This window comes from Pseudorca crassidens, chromosome 2 (genome assembly GCF_039906515.1).
Source record: "Pseudorca crassidens isolate mPseCra1 chromosome 2, mPseCra1.hap1, whole genome shotgun sequence".
Classification (NCBI taxonomy): Eukaryota; Metazoa; Chordata; class Mammalia; order Artiodactyla; family Delphinidae; genus Pseudorca; species Pseudorca crassidens.
In genome coordinates, this window is record NC_090297.1 from 134,717,735 (window position 1) to 134,730,244 (window position 12,510).

Sequence of the window (12,510 nt, forward strand, 5' to 3'; positions counted from 1 at the left end):
GCCACAGATCACCAGAGCACAATATATAGTCTGCCTTTCTCCAGTGTTCTTTTGTGAATTCTGAGGCCTGATCCTGTGAGAGCACTAAGGGACACTGGGGAAGATGTGAGTGTTAAAACTGTATAAAGATGGGGCTTCCCTGGTGGCGCAGTGGTTGAGAGTCCGCCTGCCGATGCAGGGGACACGGGTTTGTGCCCCGGTCCGCGAAGATCCCACATGCCGCGGAGCAGCTGGGCCCGTGAGCCATGGCCACTGAGCCTGCGCGTCCGGAGCCTGTGCTCCACAACAGGAGAGGTCACAACGATGAGAGGCCCATGTACCGCGAAAAAAAAAAAAAAGATATAACCTGAAAAGCAGAGGGAGTTATAACCCTTAGCTGTGATCAGCCAAAGCATTTTCCTTACAGACTATCAATAGCAGTTGTGATTCTCAGATTTTAAAACGGCAACTTTAAAAGACAACTGAAGAGCAGCCTCTGCCAGTGCTGCAACCTGGGGTCAATAGTCTGATGGGAGCCCCGGATGGGGTGGGATAGAATCAGTGTAGATACACTGATGTGTTTTTTGAGGTTAGGTGACAGTATGCATGAAGATTACCAACTCAGCTCCTCAGGCAGAGTGAACAGAAAGTAGGGTTCCTGACCTTTGTGGTGACAACATAGAGTATAACAGATTTCCCTGAGGGTCTACTGTCAAGAGCCACTACAGTAAAAGTTTCAGTTGTTGAACTGGGAAATCTTGGATGTCTAGTACATGAAACAAATAGATGATGAATAAAACCCACATGATTGTGGGGTTTATCACAGAAGTTAGTAGTAAAGTTATATGACTAAGTCTGACATTGAAAAGGTATAGAATTTTGGGTTTTCAGAAAGAAAAGGGGAAATTCAATTAAAACCACAACAAGATACTGTATTTCACATCCACCAGACTGGCAAAAATTAACAAGTTTGACAATGTGGGCTCTATATACTCTAGGCAAGACTACCCTCCCCTCAAACTCCACATCTCTGTTGGCTAAAGCTCCATTCCCTAAGCTCCAAATGCTCAGAATGAAGCATGGCCTTCCCCCAACCTTCATTTCTCTATCTTCAAGAGTTAAGCAAGACTAGAGCTCCAAGTATTCCTGAATCAAGAGCAATCTAGTGTTCCATATGTTCCCGACAAGACCACCCCTCCCCTCATCCTCCAAACCACAATGGGCAAGAGGGGAGTCAAAACAGGGCTCCAAAGCACTAAATGCTCAGAATAAGATCACCTATTACCAGCCTCCTAACTCATTCCTTCCTGAAAATACTCCTGGCAAGATTCTCGAACTACCCCCCCCCCCCAGCCTCACAAGCTTCACTACCATTATCTGCTTGAAAGCCTGAGGACCAACCAATCTCATCACACCTGTACCTCTTTTTATGTCAATCACCACATGGAGCCCAGAGCTTCCTGGTTATACTTCATCCTCTTATAGTCTCTAATCCCCATATGGCTCTGACAGCAGTAAGATAATATCCCCTTCTCTTCTTTACTTTTTTTCCCATTAAACATGTACCATTTTGATATTAAATATTTTAGCTATTTGTCTCTACTAAAACCTAAACTCCAAGAGTAGGGTGTTTTTTTTTTATTTACTGCTGTACATACCCAATAAACATTTCTTGAATGAATAAATAATGAGACTATAGAGTAATTTGAATCCTTATACCCTAACACTAGGAGCATAAATTAGTATAACCACTTTTGGAATTAATTTGGCATTATCAGGTAAAGCTGAGGATGTGCACTTCCTGTAACTCAGTAATTACCTGAGAGTAGTCTCAGGTAACTACCCTAGAGAAAATTACACGTTTATTTAAAAACATGAATAAAAATATTCAAGGTAGTTCTTTGTATAACAGCAAAATAACAACCAAAATGCCCAAGACAGTAGAATGGATTAAAAAAATTGAGATAGTCCCACACAGACATAGATGAAACTCAAGAATATTGAGCTGAAATATAAAGAGCAAGTAGCAGAAGAATACACACATACTCACTCTCTTATATAGTTTCCATTTACATAAAGTTTCAATATATTGCTTAGGAATAAATGCAATAAAGCTAAAAAAAAAGGATAAGTACAAGGATAACTATTACCTTTGATGGGATAGGGAAGGGAATGGGATTGAGAAAGGCATACAGAGTATTTCAAAGATAACTGTAAACATTTTTTCTTTGAATGGCTGGAGGTACAAGAATGCATCATAAATCATAATAGTTTACATAATCTCTATTCAATATTTTATTTTTTTCTACTTCTGTCTTCATTTTTACTTTTTTTAACTTTTAATTTTTATTGGAGTACAGGTGATTTACGATGTTGTGTTAGTTTCAGGTGTACAGCAAAGTGGATCAGTTATACATCTACATATATCCACTTTTTTAGATTCATTTCCTAAATAGATCATTACAGAGTACTGAATAGAGTTAGTTCCCTGTGCTATACAGTAGGTTCTTATTAGTTATCTATTTTATATATAGTAGTGTGTATACGTTAATCCCAATCTCTATTCAATATTTTATAATTAAAAAAAGAAAAGAGTGGAAAATAGCAGTGGGCTAGAAAAAGAGATTAATAGGCAAAACCAACTTTCACCCTGTGGACAAGAAGACCAGGAGCAGTTACTCTGCTCAGAGGCAAAGTGGGTGACTGAGGAAAACAGGAGTCCTACAGAAAGACATGGATCTTTGTTTTTCTCATAATATTGGAAGCAACTATCTCTTCATGGAAATAAAGTAACAGAAAATATATTGTAAATCAACTATACTTCAATTTTTAAAAATCTCTATGGAAAGAAAAAAGAAATAAGGTAAAAGAGGCCTACCTAATGTTAATTAATGGAATTAATTTTTCCATTAGGCTACCTAATGGAAAAGAACTTCACTTGGCCAGATATTCAACAGAAAAACTCCATCTCTGAAATAATACTTTTTTTTTTTTTTTTTGGCCACGCATGGAGCATATGGGGATCTTAGTTCCCAATCAAGGATTGAACCTGCGCCCCCTACAGTGGAATTGCAGTCTTAACCACTGGACCACCAGGGAAGTCCACAAGATAATAATACTTAATAATAATAGCTAATACTTATTGAGCGTCACTATCTGTTCTAATACATGTAATACATTTTACATCTATTAACTCATGTAATTCTTACAATAATCCACTCTATAGTTAAAGAAACAGAGAGGCTGAGCAACTTGCCCAGAGCCACACAGGTCTTTGTAGAGAAATCAGTATTTGAATTCAAGAAGATTGGTTCCAGAGCCTGTACTCTTAACCACTATAAGACACTGCCTTTCTGAAGCAGTGACTGTTGAGTTTTAGAAAACCCTTTCATAAGCTATTTGCAAAGCTACAGGATACTCTTCAATTGTGTGTATTATATTAAAGTGGGGGTGGGAGAAACTCTCTCCCATAATTTTCCACTTTCACACAAAAAAATCCAGGATACATTTCAGGGAGTCCTAAATCCCCTGAAATTACATATAAATTTTTTTATGTACACATGTGCATTTTTTTCTGGAAAGAGAGTACAGCTGATCCTTGAACAACGTGGGGGTTAGGGGTACCAACCTTCAAGTAATCAAAAATCTGCATGTAACTTACAGTCAGCCCTTCGTATATGCAGTTCCTCTGTAGCCATCGTTCTGCATCCTCGGATTCAATCAACCACAGACCGTGTAGTACTGAAATATTTATTGTTGAAAAAAATCTGCATGTAAGTGGACCCACACAATTCAAACTGTGTTGTTCAAAGGTCAACTGTACACACTTTTAGATTCCCAAAGGAATGGTTCAGAACCATTGGGCATGAATGGTTCCTAATCATTTTACCATCAAAGGCAATTTTTATTCCTGGCACCCCCCTCCCCAGATCTCAATATGGAAGGATCCCTGAACAACTACCATTCTTGTAATAACTTCGTTTTCTCATTTTATTAATTAGACATGTAGGTCTGCCAATCAGAACTTCTAATAAAAACAAGAAAAAAACTAGTGTTAATAGCCCTGATTTAGAAATTTTCAATATTTTAAATTACAGATAATATTCAAAATGCCTATAACATAAAGTCAGAGAGATTTCGGCTACTCTGGATTTGTTTCCTTCCTCAACTCCATTAGCTTAAGTCAAAAGTGGTTGATCTGGGGAAAAAAAAAAAAAAAAAAGTGGTTGATCTGAGGTAAATGTATGATTACCACCAGGCTGGTAGAAATGCAAAAAATACCTTGGGAACCACCATTACTCAACTGATTATTGTTTAAGTTATTGAGGAAACTGCCACGTACTAGGCCCAATGCCAAATACTATACATACAGAGAGAAAAATCTTACAGAGCTTCCAGATGTCGAGGGAATCCAGATTGGAACCAATGCTTTAGGTAAAGGCTAAGAGCTTTTCGATAGATATAAAAAGACTGCCTGTAGAGATCACAGGAAATTCAGGAAGGCCCACAGAAGTTGGAATGTCCTTATCTTCAAGCGAACCTTGCAGCCAACAACAGTGGGCAAAAAACAAATTTAAAGGGCTTCCCTACCACATAAATGCTATACAGTCATCTTTCAGTATCAGTGGGGGATTCATTCCAGGACCACCCACAGATACCAAAATGCAAGGACCAGAGGGACACTCAAGTCCCTTACATAAAATGGCGTAGTATCTGCATATAACCCATGCACATCCTGCTGTATACTTTAAATCATCTCAAGATTACTTATAATACCTAATGTAATGTAAATGCTATGTAAATAGCTGCCAGAGCACAGCAAGTTCAAGTTTTGCTTTTTGGAACTTTCTGAATTTTTTTTCACAAATATTTTCTATCAGATTTTTTTTTTTTTTGGGCTGCGTTGCGTGGCTTGTGGGATCTTAGTTCCCCGACCAGAAATTGACCCTGGGCCTTGGCAGTGAAAGTGGCAAGTCCTTAGCACTGCACCAACAGGGAACTTCCCAGATCAGACTTTTTGTGTATGAGAACTAAAGTAAATTTAAGTTTCATCCTGTAGATTTATTAGAGGAAAATTTAGAAAATAAGCGCTTTAACATCAAAATAGAAAATGCAGTTCTATTCAAACCAGTGAAATTTACACTATTAATGATGGCAGCTTAATACATATTAAATAATTAGCATCTCTAAATATTGAGTCTGTATCATTCTTCGCTATTTCCTGAATTGATGTTAGTAAGCTAGCTCAAATCTGCCTCTGATAAACAAAAATTCTCTTGTTCTTTTTATTTATTTATTTAGAATATTTATTTATTTGGTTGCAATGGGTCTTAGTTGTGACAGCTGGGCTCCTTAGTTGTGGCATGCATGTGGTATCTGGTTCCCTGACCAGGGATCGAACCTGGGCCCCCTGCATTGGGAGCTTGGAGTCCTATCCACTGCATCAGCAGGGAAGTCCCTCTTGTTCTTTTTAGTGATAGGATAATATAAGTTTCAGATTGAGTCAGGACTGGGATGACTGCTCCAGGCAAATATATCACTTAAACTTCAGCCTCAGCCAAGTCCTCATATGATATATAAAATCAAAAGAACAGACACATAGAAAAAATATAAATACTCTAAATTTTCTTGCATTTCCATTTTAAATATTTTCTCCCATGGAATAATTTATTCTAACACTACTCAATAATCAAAACTATTTTTTGTATGAGACAGCTTCTCTGATAAGTTTCACACACGAAGTGAAATCTCAAGAGCTTCATATTTCATTAACTAGTTCTGAATTTAGATGTTGGGAGATTAAGGAGTATGAAAAAAAAGAATCACTCTTCTTTTTAAATTCACATAATCTAAAATAATTCTTTGCTTAAAATATATTATGAAAATACATGCTCCTGAAAAAAGGTTTCAGCCTGTTTTGTGAGGAACTACTTTTAATTTGGCAGTCTTGAGATCACAGAGAGAAGGCACAATCTTCAACACTGTTGAGCACACACACTGTTCCCTCTTACGAAAATAGATAAGCCAAACAAAAAATATGATCTTGAGTCACCCAGGAGTTGAGAAACAGGGAACTCCCTGGCAGTCCAGTGGTTAGGACTCCGAGCTCTCACTGTCGAGGACCTGGGTTCAATCCCTGCTTGGGGAACTAAGATCCCACAAGCCTTGCGGCGAAGCCAAAAATAAAAATAACAAAAAAAAAAAGGAACTGACAAACATAACAGGTGTGTGTGTGCATTGCTGGCATCCCATAAAGGGGAACAACTGGTTTAAAATTTTACTGGTGCACTTCAATCTACTTTGCCCCAATGGACAAAAGTCCATGGTTCAAATTCTATTTACAGTTTCAATTTAAAACACCAGCAGCCAAACCTTTAAAGTTAATATGCAGTTTTCAACAGTGAGACCTAGTGCTAAGGTTAGGTATTTATATACTTGTATCAGCTATTTGTGTCTGTGTTGAAAACTAAGTATCTAAGTCTTGCCCACGCCTCTGTACCATATCCATTGTCATAATATGCCAGGATTATTATTTTCAAGATTTCCCACTCATTTCCCAGTGTTTTCACTAAATAGTACTTATTCCATATTTTTGAAGGGGAGGTTGAGAAAGTACTAAAAACTAGAAACAAAAAGCACTCCACTTACTTTCTTAGGGAACTGTTTCTTATATAGGGACTGGATGTCTGGAGCAGTTCAGATATAAATTTTTTCTGAGGATAGAGAAAAAATTTCCTTTCCTTCTTACCCTTCTTACTCCCTCGATTTGCATTTCACATTTAGGCTGACCCACGCAGAGGCAAAAAGCAACACACAAAGATCAAAGAGTTTGCTACGATTTCCAACAGTGGGTGGCATAACTGATTCCCAGTTTTAGCTCAACTCCTCTAATCATCTTTAGTATCTACAGGAAGCCAGCACATTGTTATTAAATGTTTTATTTTGAACGAATTTTAAACTTGTAGAAAAGTTGCAAAAATAGTGCAGAGAGTTCCTTATACCCTTTACCCAGTTTCTCCTAAAGTCAACATCTCATAAAATACAGTTACAAAACCAAGAAATTAACATTGGTACAAGTCAATTAACTAAACTACAGACTGCTCGAATTGTACCAGTTTCTCCACTAATGTCCCTTTTCTGTTCCATAGTCCAATCTGGGATCCACCACTGCATTTAGTTGTCAATTCTCCTGAGTCTCCAATCCGTGACAGTTTCTGTCTCTAATTATCTGTGACTTTCCCTGGTCTTTGTGACCTTTACACTTTTGAAAAGTACTAGCCAGTTACTTTGTAGAATGTCCCTCAATTTGTGAGTAGAAAGATAAAGAGTTTATGCATTTTTGGCAAGAATAACACCACAGAAATGATGTTGAGTCCTTCTAAGTGCATCATATCACTGGGGTCATGATGTCTGTATGTCTTATTACTGGTGATGTTAACCTCAATCAGTTGGTTAACACAGTATCTCCACTGTCAAGTTACTATTTTTCCTTTGTAGCTAATAATTATATTGGGGAGATATTTTGAGACTATGCAAATACCCTGATTTTCCTCAAAATTTCACCTACCAGTATTATAGGTAGATTTTATCTGCAATAATTACTACGCGGCTGTTTGTCTAATAGTGATTTTGTTTCCTTTTTACCATGTTTACTCATTGGAATTCTTCTCTAAGAAAGAGCTGTCCCTTCTTGAATTCTATTTATTTATCAACTATGTCAGTATGGACTCATGGCCACTTACTTTACTTTATTCTATGGGTTAAAATCCAGTACTACCATTACTCATTTTATTACTCAGGTTGTTCCAACTTTGGCCATCAAGCTCCTTCAAGTTCCTCCTGTGTCCTTTCAACAAGCTCCCAAACCTTTTTGAGCATTTACTTAATTTCAAGCACCACAAGATGTTCCAGGCTCACCTTGTATTTTCCCTGACTCAGACCTGGAATCAAGTACGTCTCAAAAAAAAAAAAAAAAAAAAATCCTAGTTCCTTTTATCAGAGGATAGTGTTTAAAAACAAGAGCTGGGTGCTCATTGCTACTGGGGTTTCACCATCGGGTCAACAATTTGGACAACCCCCACTATTATTTGTTTCCTTACTAAACTCATTAGCTGGAAATCATTAGCATCACCTGGGAACCTATTAGAAATGCAAACTCTTGGGACCCACCCCAGACCTACCAGACTAGAATCTTTGAGGGTCTGGTGCAGGAATTTGTTTTAACAGGCTCACCAGATGATTCTGATGCTCACTATAAAATTTAAGAAACATGAAACACTGCTTTAATGAAGAAGAGTTAGCTTTCCATCACTATAAACCCTATGTTTACTATATCTATCCCTAATAAAAAAAGGGAAAATTTACTCTTAATAACTTGTGCATAAATTATATTTTTACTGCCACAACTAATAAAACTATAGGTGAATGCCTCATCTGTTAAGGCACTGAACACTTCCCTACTCTTGTTTTCCTACAAAATTTTTTTTACATGTGGTGGTCATGGTAGTTATAAAGTACAAATATTGTTACTCTTATACAAAGAAGTTTAAGTCAGCCTGCAGGACCATCTCCTGCCTACATATATGACTCAACATCCATATAGTGAATCTATAAATATGAAATCCTCCCAGCACAGTCCTCTAAAGTCAGACTGCCTAGGCCTGAATGACCGCTCCAGCACCTGACTTGGTGAACTCTGCTCTATTTCCCTGGTTTTCTTAACCACAAAGTGGAATAACTACCCAGATGAAAGAAGCATTATGAGGGTTAAAGTGATAATGTGCAGCACTTACCGCTATGGGGGCACAAAAGAAGTCTCAGGATGTGTTTATTATTATTTGAACTGTTAAGTAGAAGTGCAACTAGACGTTTTATTTTTCGGAATGGGGAAAGCAAGTGGACACTGTGCTAAAGGAAAGTTCTGCTGTTTCTTCACTAGTAGATCAAAATAAAGGCAGAACCAGAGAGCTCTATTTATATAATTAAAACAAAACCCTCAGAAGTTTACAAATTAATGTTTTAAATTTGCCTTTTGGCAAAAATGTTATTATATTTACATTATGTACACCCATGATCAAGAGCTAAAGAAGAGTATATAAAAATAAAAACAATTTGATTTGTTCAGGTAGTGGAATTATTGGTGAATTTTCTTCCTTTCTATTTTGATTATCAAAACCATGTGCCACTTCCTTTAATATTAGTAAAGAAGAAAGTAGTCCAATTAGTAATAACTGTTTCCACTTATTGAGTCCTTAAACCCATTTAATATTCCAAATAACCCTATGACTCTCCACTTTAAAGATGAGGTAATGGGCTCAGAGAGATAAAGCAACCTGCCCAAGCCACAAATTGACAGAACAGGAATTCAAACTCAGCTCTGACTCCGAAGTCTACGCTCATAACCAATGTTGGAGACATCTTTCTTTATTCACAAATGCTTGATTTGCTGTGCAAAACTTACGATAAAGTATAATCACTATATTGACTTATCTCTTGTGGGACACAGTAGTCATTATAAAATATAGACTATTAACGAAATTTTAACACAATTAAAATTCTAAATGAAAAATGAAAAACAGCATAAAGCAGACAAGGCTTCTCTCAGCAAACTTTCCTTCAGGAAATTCAAGTGGCACTTCAGAGAAATGTGGATTTCCATGGTATACAGTTTAAAATTACCGCCTACGCAAAAATAAATTACATACAAGACGCTATACATTATTTAAATACCCAATAATCCTCAAATAATTAGCTAAATTCTTCTTACTTTATTTGTTACTTATAGAAGCTCTCAGGCTAGTATTATCTCTACACTAGGAAGAAAAACAAGTGAAGTAGAGCTGAACTGAGTCACTTATGGTTACGATAAACCAGAGTAAAAGTGGTAATCAAGTTCTGGGCTCTGCATTCAGCATAAGCATTACTCAGGAGAGACTCCCAAAGTTTTCACAGCAAATGTCAGTTTTCAAACCGTTCTAATCCACACAAAGGCTTCCAGGAAAATTTTTAGTTCCTCTACCAGTAAGTTCCTTTTTAAATTAGAGTATTTCCCACTGACCATTTATATAGTAATCCTGTGCTTGAAAAACAAAACTGATAAATACGGATAACAGCCACAGCCCTAATTCTTAACAAACAGAGACAAGGAAAGGATCTCTCATATAGATCCAAAATAAAATGTTTTAAAACCTAAAGACAGGTAAAATTGAAACAGTGTGTTGAATCAGATTAACTGATTTCTGTAACTGTGTATAAAGTCTAACAATTAAGCACTACTGATTAAGTAGAGAGTAAACTTTTTTGAAGGAAGGAAAAAGGGGTAAACTTTCTCGGGTATGAAATACAATTGGGACTACATATATAATATGTAATTAATTGGTAATTGCAGGGTCTTACTAAAACTTCTCTCTTTTTAGCACCATAAAGGCTAAAAGGCAGGGGTGGCAAGTGAGGGATGGCGGGGCGGCGGCGGGGGAACGCGGACACTATCTTATAAAGATTAAAAAGACGAATGATGGGATCCTGTTAAGCATGAAGGTAAAGGGAGTAATCAACACCTGCACTGGTAGATTTCCCGTTTACATTTGAACCTTATAGGAATTCTGCTTCTCGTCTCAAAGTCCAAACCAAACATTTATTCCCACCTTATTCTGTTTAATGTTTATATGATTCTGTTTCTCTTTTTTCACTCCAAAACAAAAATATACCTCCAACCTGCTCCGTTTAAGGTTTTTGCGGTAAGGAGGTGGGGGTGGGGAAGGACCGTTTCTGAAAGATATTTAAAAAGAAGGTATCAGATCAAATATTAAAACATGGAAAAGTTGTATACAAATTTTACTTACAAATTCTAGCGGGGTTTTAAATCGTCGACTGTCAATGTCAGGAGAGCCCTTAGAGTGTTCTTTCTGCTCCACAACGCTGAGCTGCACCCCTCGGACGCGGCGGAACAGAATGTCGTCCCGTCCCTGCCCACGTGACCGCGACCTCCGCGGGGAGGGTAGGCGCCCGCGGAATGCTGGGACTGGTAGGCGCCGGCCCCTCCTCCCCGCAGGCGGCCAGCGGCCGAGCTGGAGGCTGGAGGTGCGGTGAGTGCAGCGGCAGAACCGCAAGCCTCCCCGCGTTCTCAGGCTGCTACCAGACCCGGAGGCAGGCATCCCTGCAAGACCCTGGAGGACCCTAAACCCTCATAAAGACCTAAAGTTCATAGGCTCGAGGAACTAATGGAACCAACACAGTGAGAGGTACTAGCCAATGATACTGGCAAGCACCAGTCAGACTTGACTTAGAAGCCGGCCTCTACCATTACGAGGTGCATGTCCTCAAAGGAGTTGCTTAATCTAAGCCCGAGTTTGCTCTTGTCAAATGCAGACAACGCTACATACATAGTACCTCATAAGGTGGTTGTGAGTAAATGAGCTAATGTACATAACAGTGTCTACTAAACGACATTAGTAAATGATGAATAAAAAATAGCTATTATCTTAATCTATTAATTTTATAAAAATGAAAATTGAGAGATGGCAAGCAATTTACGCAAGAACACATAATTGGTTAAGGGCAAAGTCAAGTAAGTCTAAAAGTCCTGTTCCTGACCTGCACCAATTCAATACAACATAGAAGAAATCTACTCACATAAATCTCACTTCCCCTTTCCTGATTTTTCCCCATAACACTCCTGACCAACACACTATTGTATTTATTTTGATTTTTATCTGACTCCCATAGAATATAAAAGCCTAGAAGGCAGGGAGGGTTGCCTTCTGGTCTCTTCTTTTACTGCTGTATCCCCAGCACCTAGAACAGGGTTTGCCTAGTACATAGCACTAGCTCAATAATTTACTGGATTACTGATTCTTCATGTAACTGATTTTTTGGTGTCTTCACCTCTCAACCATCCTTTTTTTGGCAGAAGACACGGGATTTGGGAACATTCTTAGACGCTGTTTAATTGACTGCAATTTCTAATTCAACAAAGAATAAGTGGAAGACTTATATTCTAATCACTTCATTTCTAGACATTTTCATTTGTATTAACCGTCTTTAAAGTATTTTTTCTATCACTTGTGAGGATGGGGAATAAATGCAGCTAGCTACTGTCTTTACTTCCTCTTATTTAATATTTCAATCTTTTCCTTATTAAAAATAACAATGTTTCCTCCTTCTACTAAGATATAATCCCAAAGTTATTTCTCTGATCAAAAGTGTAGATATTATGTACAATTAATTGATAAATGCTTTCTCAGTAAACAACAGGATTTCTGCTTACCCTAAACAAAAAACTCATGTACAAAAATTATCTTATTGGGGTTTCCCTGGTGGCGCAGTGGTTGAGAGTCCGCCTGCCGATGCAGGGGACACGGGTTTGTGCCCCGGTCCAGGAGGATCCCACATGCCACGGAGCGGCTGGGCCCGTGAGCCATGGCCGCTGAGCCTGCGCGTCCAGAGCCTGTGCTCCGCAAGGGGAGAGGCCACAACAGTGAGAGGCCCGCGTACCGCAAAAAAAAAAAAAAAAAGCTGCTTTATTTAGAAATC

General features: G+C 38.1%; 1 protein-coding gene across 2 annotated transcripts in view; it reads right to left on the reverse strand.

Moving 5' to 3' along the window:
* The window catches only part of LOC137219753 (torsin-1A-interacting protein 2-like), a 41,597-nt gene that overhangs the window by 25,998 nt on the left and 3,089 nt on the right, over positions 1 to 12,510 (reverse strand). The window contains exon 1 of one of the 2 annotated variants that reach the window (XM_067728797.1): positions 10,821 to 10,960. The exons of the other annotated variant lie outside the window; for it this stretch is intronic. The gene's annotated coding sequence lies outside the window, so the exon portion shown is untranslated. Of the gene's footprint in view, positions 1 to 10,820; positions 10,961 to 12,510 lie in introns of those variants that run through there. 2 annotated transcript variants of the gene reach the window in all.